Genomic DNA, 12,271 nt, shown 5'->3' with positions numbered 1-12,271 from the left:
TATAGATATACGCAAAGTATAAATACTTGTCAAAATGTAAAATTCCAAATATGTTTGAGTTCATTTTCATTTTTATGAAATACAGAAAGTTATTAATGACATAAATAAATGCAATCTATTTATATTTTTCAAACAATAAATACAGTTTTAAAAATCTGTTGTGTAAACATGTGCTTCCTCTATGATAAATTTGACATACACGAACGTCAAACTAAAATTATTATGTGAAGATATTTGACAAAAATACCAGCTTTAAGTGTGTGTTGACTTCTTGGTTGGAAAAAAATATGTCCCAAAATGCATAAAAGTAGGCCGGATATTAAAGAAAACAATTTGCCAATCTGAAGTTTTATGTATTGAAATATGATATTGGACTGCCAGCTGACTGTAGATCTCCCCTTCATAACTGTATCCCTAGTGTAGCTCAGAGAAGGCTTTTTTGGCCACTTTCACCATCTGGTATAGGATATTCTTATTTTCCATTTCAAAATTTTAATGTATAAAAATAAGCTTATTCATCAAGCCCTTTTTCCCTTAATTGTAAATATGCTGTACAGTTTATAGGGAAATGAAAAGGCAAGGCTTAAAAATGAATAAGTCAGTTTGTGTAATAAAATAACAATTTCACAATAAAGTAAATATTATAGAGATTGTCAACTAAATGAGATCGAGAAGTAACTATGCTCACTTCCCATTAGTGTCACACCTGCTTAGAGATTAAATTGCGCTATTTTATGCTACATTAAAATGGCATTTTCTAGAGTGATGTTTTACATTTCTGATAGGCAGTTGTGACTGCCTTGGTGCACTCAGCAACATTCTGTTTTCTGCAGTGAACATTTCTATTAGTGACAATTCACCCATAATTTTATTTCAGAAAAAAAGGCAATGTCAGCCAGGACACATGTATATACTTCGGCTTTTTTCTAAATCAGAGCAATAAGAAATTTTAGCATTGTTAATAACTTCCAAATTCAGGCAGAGGGAACTTCAATTTAATGTTTCATCTGAATGTCACCTCCAACAAACATTAATACTGAATAAAAACCTGCATTTTGAAGAAAGAGAACAACTTTCTATCTTACAATTTTAAATTTGATTATTATTAAGAACATTGAAGTTATTGACATCTTCAGTTATGTGTTTTATTTATGTTAGATTTTGGTCTCATGTGTCTATTACGTGGTAATTTTTCCTTTCCTGCTTTATTTACAATTGAATATTTATTAGTGTTTGATTTACATTCTTGGAATCACAACTCCCCGATGGTCTAATGAAACCATATGTTTAAATCAGATTTTTAGCATAAGCATTTTATTTTAACGTCTTTTTTTTTTAATTTAAAAATCATGCTTACTGTTACCAGGTGGAAAATCCCAGTGCACCCATTAGAATGCTCATGCCCAGGGGCGCCTGGGTGCTTCAGTCGGTTAAGCTTCCGACTTGGGCTTAGGTCATGCATGATCTCAAGAGTTTGAGCCCCACATTGGGTTCTGTGCTGACAGCTAGAAGCCTGGAGCCTGCTTTGAATCCTGTGTTTCCCTCTCTTCTGCTCCTCCCCTGCTCATGTTCTGTCTCTCTCTGTCTCTCAAAAATAAATAAATGTTAAAAAAAATTTTAAATGCTCATGCCCAGATACAGAAACGGATAACATTGTTGTTACTGATCCACAGTCCTTAGCTCACGTTAAGTCCTCCAAAAATGTTTTGCTAATAAATATATGAGTATGTACATTTTTATAGGAATTCTAACTTTTGCTAGAAACTACCACTTTTAAGGATGCATCTATGTTAAACACTTTCATATACTTTAGGAAAATGAATCAAATCGTGGGTTATTATTTGTAGAATAACCTATCTACATGGAAAAGGAAGGAGGAAGAGGAGTAAAATAAGGAGAACTTGGATCCAAATCGGTGCAAAGAAACCCTTTAGAATTTTCAGGATGACCCTCATTTTTTTCCTTACTCAGCATATTTTTATGAACCAATTAAAATATTTAGAAAGGATACTCATTCATTTAGTAAAACCTTTCTCTTGGTAAGCAGATATTTAATTTCTACCCTCGTTGCGGAACATATTTGAAGTATAATTTTCAAGTTTTCCCGTTTTTTTTTAAAGTACCAACAGTGTGATAATTATTAAATCAATGTCCAGTGAGTTAAATTATTTCAAAGAGAAAATAATGATACAATGGCAAAGTGATTTTATTTAAGAAAATATGCTACTAACAAAAGCAAACAAATTACATTAGTGTGTACCAAGACATGCAGCACACTGCTGTTAGCAAATTAAATGAAGAAATCAAGTGTCTCAGTAAGATCGATTCTTTTTTTTTTTTTTTGGAAAGGGCTGTAAGTTTTGATTTTATTATTCTCTCTTTAATGAATTAAAAAAAAAAAGGTCTGCAAAGACATTTACCAAACTGTTTATGAAAATCATCTCAGGATAGAAGAGGATGATTGAGTAGAGGGCTAAAGTTTCAATTTCTCTGCCCCAGCTCCCTCCCCCCAAAAAATTCCCACTTAGGACAGTTAGAATAATTAAGTACAAAACCTATTCACGCAATCCTTGTATAATTTTAAAACATAAAAATAAAATCTTTGCTACAAAGGATAACCACATGTCCCTTCGAAGATGACCTTCTATGACTCTTCCCATACCTCCTGGTCTTTTTTGACTTTTATCACACCCCGTCACAAATACCCCCTCCTTCCTCCACTGATACAAGCCCTTATTTTGTAATCCTCGACAATGAGCTATCTTTTCTATGTCAAGACTTTGACATAGAAAAGTAAGACCAATTCTTATTCGGAACCTTGAACATACACCGCTCAGCTTTTCCTTTGCTATTTTAAAAGACACATTTAGGAAGTTTGTCTTTTGAAATGAGCATGTAGCTTTCAAAATACCAAATCAACTCTTTCATCAGAGGTAGAACTCCCCAGTTAAAAGACTCACTTTATTAATGATTTTCATCTTTTAATAAGGAATGAAACATGTAACTTCAATAATGTTGAAGCTCTAAGTTCTACCGCATAGTGTTTGGCCTGACATACAAAACTGCTTGTAATGTCAAGCATTCCAGCATCTGAAAATAATTTCTTTTCTCTAATTTTGCCCTCGCTGCTCACCATAGTACTTAAATTTTACTAATTAAAGACCAAATGAAACTAGAGTCCTGCTGCTAGAAAATTTTTAATAGAATTTGAATAGATTTAACCGTGAAGACAAGTCTCAGAAATTCAAGTGAACTCAGCTTTCCATGGCTGTAAATCATGCCTGGCAGTATTTATGCTAACAAAAGAGGACACTTTAAACAATATGAGTCAAAAGCTAAGGGCCTTATTTAAAAATAGTAGTATTCTGTAGGATTTTATAAAAATAAAAATAATCCTGGTTAGTAAAAAAAAAAATCGATCCTAAGACGTCTGGATGTCTAGGTTCTCTTTACAATTGGCATCAGTTCAGGAATAAGAAATCAAGACAAAATATATTCACTCTCTGTACATGCAATCTTTAGATATCAGGACTCTGCCTCAGGGAGTATTAGCAGAAGAACTTTCGCATAATACAACAGCAATTTTTGTCCGTTTTATTTCTAAAATGTGTTTCTAATTTATCTATTTCTCTAATACACCCACTACACCCACTAGAGTTACGGCAAACCAGGCTCCCATCAGGGCTCATTGGATTGACCTTAACAAATTCATTGTTTACACTCATGTCCTTCTACCATGTCTTCTGACACAGGAGTCGGAAAGATTGCTGTAAAATGTGAAAATATCCTGTCATAGTCTCCAAATAAAATTCTCCACTGGCTTCTAATTAGATATAAAATACTACTCAAGATCTTTACCAATATATTCGTATGCTGCAAGAATAAAAGTTAACCTGTAGAAATGATACTATAAATGGGTAAATTTTAGGGAGATACAAATCATTTCTACAACACTCAGCTGAGGTTAAACAATGCTAAAGTAATCATGGAGACAAAATTCTCAGGGATTTGTAGCCACATATTTTAGTTCCTCCCCGACATCATGTGTTCATTAGAAGTTGAATCCAAGTCTTTTTTCGAGCCCTAACCGTAACCCTAACCCTAACCCTAGCCCTAACCTTTTAATATACTGGGATCCAGCTGTAGAGATATTCTCATCTGTGTCATGGCAGTAGCTACTAATGGTATATAATTCTATTAGAGGGGCGCCTGGGTGGCTCAGTCGGTTGAGCGACCTACTTCAGCTCAGATCACGATCTCACGGTTTGTGAGTTCGAGCCCTGTGTCAGGCTCTGCCTGGAGCCTGCTTCGGATTCTGTGTGTGTCTTGCTCTCTGCCCCTCTCCCACTCATGTTCTGTCTCTCTCTGCCCCAGAAATAAATAAACATTAAATTTTTTTTAATTCTATTAGAAACCTCTTGAATACTAACTAATATGTAATAAAATAATAATTCCTAGGTATCCATTTACCTTTAGGCAACATAGTTTGAAGCATCCTCAACTAATTCTTTTTGTTTTATTCAGAAATCCACAAGGTAAAAATCTTTCTAAGTATGATTATTATGCTCCATTAGAGTAAGAGGAGGGACAATCTTATCTACATGTATGTTCAGTGCATAACATAGTGCTTTATTCATACTGGGCACCCCATAAATATCTATTGAATGAATAATCTTAAGTTAATGTAAATATGATTTTAAGATTTTTGTGTAGAACAGACCAGATAAACAGTACATCTTACTCTAAGCAAGTTTAATTCACTCATTAATTGTAATACTTTCTTTTTTTTAATTTTTTAAAATATTTATTTATTTTTGATAAAGAGAGAAAGCATGCATCAGTGGGGAAGGAGCACAGAGAGAGGGAGACAGAGGATCTAAAGCGGGCTCTGTGCTTTCAGCAGAGAGCCTGATGCAGGACTTGAACTCAAGAACCGTGAGATCATGACCTGAGCCAAAGTCGGATGCTTAACGAACTAAGCCACCCAGGCATCCCTGTAATACTTTATTTTCGTACATAGGTTTGGGAAAATCTGCTATGTGGATCTTTTGAGAGAGTCAACCCATTAGAGAATTAATTGGATATTCCTGATGGACACTTCTTCACCAGAAGTCTCCTAATACTTTGTGGACATGTATGCTGTTAGAAAAAAGACACACATCTATCTCTAATGTATGCGTATATTTTTGTCTATGAATTATATGCATGGAATAATGAACCAATCAATGATGTAAATTTTAAATTTCACAAAATATAATCTAAAATGATGAAATAATAAACATGGAAATAAGTGTCCTGGTAGTTTCTCCCAACTGGAACCACTGTCCCACAGCATCAGGGGATTCTGGGGGAAAGTTGGGAACCCTATGTCTGAGACTATGAAAAAGAGAGGAAACCTTGTTTGGGGTCACATCGAGAAGCTCAATTTAGAACATTTATATTATTCTCTTCAATGCACAGGATATTAATCCAATGAGATCCAGATCTAAGATTAGATGTGTGAAGTATTTTAACATGTTTGTCTCCTTCAGTCTTCCTTCTTTGGTGTATGATTCATGTCATACAGATATTCATTCAAAAAGGTGAAAATGTTAATGTTTCTGTAAGTTTTTCAGTCAGCTGCAAAGATGCCCTCTGATGATTGAATGAAATGACACAGAAAGAAGCCTGAGTCAGTGTTAATATGTGCTCTCATTAGAATGCAGGGATTTCTTTCCCACTACAGATTTTGCTTCTGGCTACACACACGGGATATGCATTTTTTAATGCAGGATATGTTCTTAGTGGAAAATTTTTTGAAAGAGTACATTCTGGTGAATCACTTTGTGGAAAAGTGTTATTTGTTTTGCTCATTTCTTGGCATTTGTCCAGGAAATAATACTTCCCTTATTTTCATACTGAAGACACATAAAATTGTTCCATTGGATTTTCACCTACAAAGTGTCATGATGGCTATATTATCATTTATATTGATAAGATGATTTTTACGGATAAATGCAGATTATTTTACCATTTTTATTCTCTTTTGCACCCAGGATAAGTGCATTATGTAAATTCAGAGTATAAAATAATATCAAGCTGTACATTCTATAACATGCTAAATGCCCATTGAAATATAGATATATCGTGCCTACAGAAAATCTCAATCATTATAGAAATACATTTTTGGCAATAAATCTTGGATTTGGTGAAAACTATATAATTGACAGGTGAGTTTTGAAGAGCAAACAGGGAAAGGTGAACTGGAACTGCTCTCAGGAAAGTGCTATAAATTCAGGAGATTTTGCATCATATAAGCACTGCTTACTTCATGACGGGGATAGGGCTGGTGGGGTCTGAAATAAAAAGTTGGAGTTAGACAAATAAAGATAAGACTATTGACAACATGAAGTTTGCTGCTTAATGTTAGCTTCTAATCCAAAAATACTTTTCCATTGAATTGAGAAATATTTGTCAAAAGCTCACTGTGTTCCAAGCAATCTGGGTACAGAATAAATAAAACATGATCCTTTCTTTAAGGAATTTACATTATAATGCTAGGTACAGAAAGCTTAACTAGTGATTTTCCTAGAGTAGAATAAATGCTAAGATAGGTGCACATTCAAAATGTTATGAGATGACATAAGAGAGACCCCCAATCATTTTGGAAAAAGTGGCATAAAACTGAATCCTGAAAGTCAAGCAGAAGTTACCTCAAAACAGGGCTTGGGTGGGGGGGCGCACCTGGGTAGGCTCAGCATCCAACTCTTGATTTCGGCTCAGGTCATTACCTCACAGTTTATGAGATCAAGCCCCACGTCAGACTCTACACTGACAACACAGAACCTGCTTGGGATTCTCAGTCTCTCTCTCTCTCTGCCCCTCCGCCACTCAGCTGCATGTGCTCTCTCAAAATAAATAAATAAAAATATTAAAAAGAAAGAAAGAAAAATAAAAGTAAAGAAAAAAACAGAGCTGGGAGGAGCATTTTCAGGCGGTGGGAGCACAGTGTATGAAGGCTGAGATTCAGGAGAAACTGGGCATAGAGTATAAATGGGAGAGTGGTGAGAACGCAAGGCAGATTGTAGGTAGCAATTCTCATTTGTTTGCAGACAATTGGCAACCTTTGACAAGATATGTGCTCCATGAAGATTAATCTTGTAGCTTGTGAAGCATAAAGAATGCAGGGCAATGTGCCTGCAGATACAAACCTCAGTTTACTAACGATATATATTTCATCAGATTGCTTTCTTCTCTGAAATCTGTGCAGAATTAAGCAGGTTGTTTATAAGAATAAAGCAAATATGTATATAACAAAGAAAATAACATCTGGCTCCTAGTCTTTGTTTTTTAACCTTACTATTAATATTTGAATATATTTCAGTTTTAGAGCTACTATATATTTGGAAGTCTTGAAGATGCTAGTTATACCACTATCCTCTGTTTTGTGATGTATTTGAAAAATCAACATAGGAGTCCTATCTATATTGTTAATTTCATTTACGGACAAGTACAGATTGCTAAACGCTATGCGGCAAAGCTAACGTAAGGTTTTAGAAAAGGTCCCCCCAAATTGATCTTCCCTATATATCCCAGGCATAGCAGTCAGAAACTTACCTTAAAACAAAGGACTTCTCAAAGAGGGGTACCATGAAGAAAAAAATTCAGTGAGGCCTGTTAGTAAGAATGTCAGTATTGTTTACCTAAGGATATTTATGTTAAATGTGGGAAAATGAAAATTTAAAATCATGAAATATTTTAATTTAATCATTAGTCTTTGACCACCAAGATTCTTGATGTGGTAAGGAAGGGAACACAGATATTATACACAATTAGTTAATTTTTTGGTAATCCTGAATTTTATTTGGAATTTATGAATCATTTTGTGTAATACTTTTCTTATCACAGACCTAGAAAGCCTTAGAAAAGTGAAAGAAGCCTCTTCTAGCAAATACTCAGTGTTAAAGACCACTGCTAGTGTGGAAATTGTGGTCTTGAAATACCACTGTAAATAAAAAAGAAACATATAAACAGGGCTCCCCAAACAAACAGTTTATTCTATGTTTGGGGCATAATTTGAACAAAGTGAGCCTTGACTATTTTTATTACCAAGTAGCACAGAAGTTATAATACCTATTAGGGATTTATCAAGTAAACTAAGGAGAAAATGAAGCAACGTTCACTGGAGAAAAATGGAAAAGTAAGCATCAAAAAACATTTTTATGTGAATTAAACCATAAGGTAACTCCAGGTCTGTAAGGTAAAAGTTCTTGCTATGTAAGTATTAATTTATAATAACATAATAAATATAATATAACATAAATAGTATAATATAATATAATTTATAATTTATAATGAAAGAAGATTCATTATAAATTTCAATTAATGTAAGATCATTTTGTAATAGAAATAATCAATGAATTAATGGATCTAGCCATTGGGAATCAGTTAGTATCACAAGAAGAGGTAGAGTGAGCCTCAGATCACTTCCGTTAAAAGAAAACCATACCACCGATGAAGTAGTATTGTCAAAATATAATACATGAATATGATTGAGTCTCTAGTCAAAACTATCAATTTAGGGGTGCCTGGGTGGCTCAATCGGTTAAACGTCAGACTTCGGCTCCGGACATGATCTCATAGGTTCACGAGTTAGAGCCCCGCGTCAGGCTCTGTGCTGACAGCTCAGAGCCTGGAGCCTGCTTCAGATTCTGTGTCTGTCTCTCTGACCCTCCCCTACTCGCTCTCTGTCTCTATCTCTTTCTCTCAAATAAAAAAAAAAAAAAAAAAAAAATTTAAAAACATTAAATAATTTTAGAAAAAAAATCTATCAATTTATAGGTAAAAATAATGACGAGAGAAATATGTTAAACTATATTCTGAGATGCAATTTGCAAAACAGAGTGAAGGAAGCTCTGTATCTGGTTTTCTCAACAAACATGTTTCAAGGAAAATACAAGAAGACAGCAGTCTTGTTGAGTTGAGGAGAATAATATATGAGTTTTGATGTTGAGGAAGCTAAATGTGTGGGGTACAGTATTGCAGAAAAGCAAGCTAAACAGAATGAAACCCAGGAATTTGCTGAAGACTAAGCAGGAGTGAAAAATATTTTTTGGAAACCAGGACAATTCAGATAAGATCCCAGAAAAGTCATAGTTTATCAGTTGAGCAAAACAAGCCTTAAAGAAAAAAAATTACTTTAGATTTGCCTTAATAAAACTTAAATGAAATCCTTGAAAAAACTAGGGTCACTCACAATTATCTTAATTGCTTGCCAAAAACTTTATCAGTTTTTAAAAGAAAGAAACAAAAAACTGTAAAAATACAAATAAATTAAAAAATAAAAGAAAGAAACAAAATTCAGGCTCTCAACAGTATAGCATCAGTGTTCTCTGCATCCAATAAAAAATTATAAAACATGCATAGAAAACATGTGATCCATAATCATGAGAAAAAATTACAAACATTAAAGAACAATAGCACATAGAATAATAAGGAACAAATGAAATTTTTTTTTAAGTTTCTTACATTACATATAGAGTGTTAAAATATACTTTTTAGGGAGACTGTAATAAGTTAAAAATATATATCATAAACCTTAAGTTAAAAAATACCCAGAGTATATAATATAAACCAATATAAGAGATTCAACCCGCTCAATTACTTTTTAAAAAGGCAGAAAAAGATAAAAGAGAACAAAGATGAAATTGACTAAATTTAAAATAAATGGGATGGTAGACCTACCCCATATGTATCAATGATTGCATTAAATGTAAATGATTTTATATTTAAAAACTAGTAAAAGACAAAAGTTGTCAGAATCTTATCTACATTAAACTCACTTAACCTACAAAGTAAAAGGATATAAAGAGATACACAATGAGAAATCTAATTATAAGAAAAGTGGAGGTGAGAGGATGTCATTATTAAAACAGGATGAATTCAGCAAGAAGTTACAAGAATCCTAAAATTTTTATACCTATTAATAGAGCCTTAAAATGCACAAAGCATCAACTGAACCTGCTGAAAAAAAGAAATAAAAGTAGGTGTATAATTTCGATTAGAGATTTCCACAGGCCCCTCCTACTTATGACTAGAATAAACATAGAGAAAATAAATATGCATATAGAAAATGCAAGCCACACTATCATTTAACTTGACCCGACTGACATTCGGAGAATGCTCCACCAAATTACAGAAAAGTGTACCCTCCTTTCAATCACAGGTGTTATGCATGTTTATTTGGCTATATTCTGGGCTATCAAATAAGTCTCCAAACATTAAAATGATTGAAATCAGAAAGCAGAGTACATGCTTTCTGACCAAAATATAATTAAATATAAATTAATTAGAAAGTTATCTAGACTATATGGAAACAGGTGGAAATTAAACCAACATAATTATCGACAACTTCCTGATCAAAGGAAACAAATCACAATAGCAATGGGAAAATATTCTAGTTGAATAATAATAACAATAACACATACAATCAAAGTACTTGTAATGCAGCTAAAGAAGTGATTAGGTGAAACTATTGTGTTAAAATATTAAAAGAATATATACTCAACGTCAACTGTATAAGCTCTTCTGTAAAAAGCTGAATAAAAACAAAGCAAATTAAATCCAGTATAAGTAAAAGAAAGGAAATAGTAAAGGTAAATGATAAAATATATAAACTAGAGAACAAACAATAGAAAACAATTATTGAAACAAAAAAAACACATCGTATTAAAATAATAAACAAAATTGATAAACTTATAGTGGACCGAGCAAAAAACAAAACAAAAACAAAAACAAATTACAAGTATAAGGAATGAACAAAGAGTCATAACTGTAGGTCCTAACAACACTGAAAGAACAAAAGCATTATGAACAAATGTATGCCAATATACTGTACAGATTTGTTGATGTCACAGTCACCAAAATTGAACAAAAAGAAATAGAAATTCTGAATATACCCATATTTATTATGTATTTGAATTTACATTTAGAACTTTATTATTGGGGTTCCTGGGTGGCTCAGTCGGTGAAGCGTCCGACTTCGGCTCAGGTCATGATCTTGTGGTTCGTGGGTTTGAGCCCCACGTCCGGCTCTGTGCTGACAGCTCAGAGCCTGGAGCCTTCTTCAGATTCTGTGTCTCCCTCTCTCTCTGCCTCTCCCTCACTCACACTTTGTCTCTGTCTCTCTCTCTTTCAAAAATAAACAAACACTTGAAAACATAAAACTTTATTGTAAAGAAAACTCTTTGCCTAAATGTCTTCTTTGGTGAATTCTATCAAATATTCTAAGAGCAATAAACATTAATTCTGTACAAATTCTTTCAGAAAAGGTTATGCAATCCATTCTGGACATAGCAAACACTACAACAAAAATGAGACAGTTATTTCATATATATACATACATATATACACAAACACATTGTTATACTATTATCATAAATTAAAAATGAAATAAAAATGAGATATCATATATATACATACATATATGCATGCCTATTATTATATTAATATAATCATATATAATATAAAATATTACAATAATAGAATAATGAAATATATTAAGCATGCAAGACATTTATTTAGGAAGACCAGCCACTAAGAATGAAAGTGAAGGAAAAAGGAGTAAACAGGAAAATTATTAAGACAGTCTATCATCTATTAAAGAAGAAACGGAGGGGAAATTTGGATGGTAAGAACTTCAAACTACAGCAAAACTTTTACAAAATCTTGATGAATTGGGTAAGAATTTACTGAGCAAGAGTTGGCCATGAAAAGATTTCTACACCAGGTCGGAATGTGCCTGTGCTAGAACCTTTCCAGCGTTCATTGATCAGCTTGGAGTGGACCAGATGAGTGTGGCCTTTCATTCAGCTGAGCCCCTGGAAACAGGTCCCTCTTGAAGGAGATTTGAGCAATGTATTTGACTGCCAAAATAAACAACTGTGGTTTATCCTAAGAAGATAAAGTTGATTAACATTTAAACATTATATAATGGATTTCATTGTGTTAACAGAAGGAAGAAGAAAATCCATATAGTTCCCCCAAAATAACCTTTAAATTTTTTAACAAAATGAACCATTCATATTTAAAAAATGCATAGGAATGTAAGATAAATTCCTTAAGCTACATAAATGGCATCTATCAAAATCCTAGATCTAAGATCACGCTTAATAGTAAAAAAAATAAATAACTTTTTTTTTTACCTAAGATCAAGAACAAGGCAAAGATGTTTGCCTTCATCACTTTAAATCATTCTGTTGAAGTCCTAGCAACTACAAGAAAGAAAGACATA

This window comes from Panthera onca, chromosome A1 (genome assembly GCF_046562875.1).
Source record: "Panthera onca isolate mPanOnc1 chromosome A1, mPanOnc1 haplotype 2, whole genome shotgun sequence".
NCBI lineage: Eukaryota > Metazoa > Chordata > Mammalia > Carnivora > Felidae > Panthera > Panthera onca.
The sequence above is the reverse complement of the archived record's forward strand: the minus strand, read 5'-3'. Positions refer to the sequence as shown.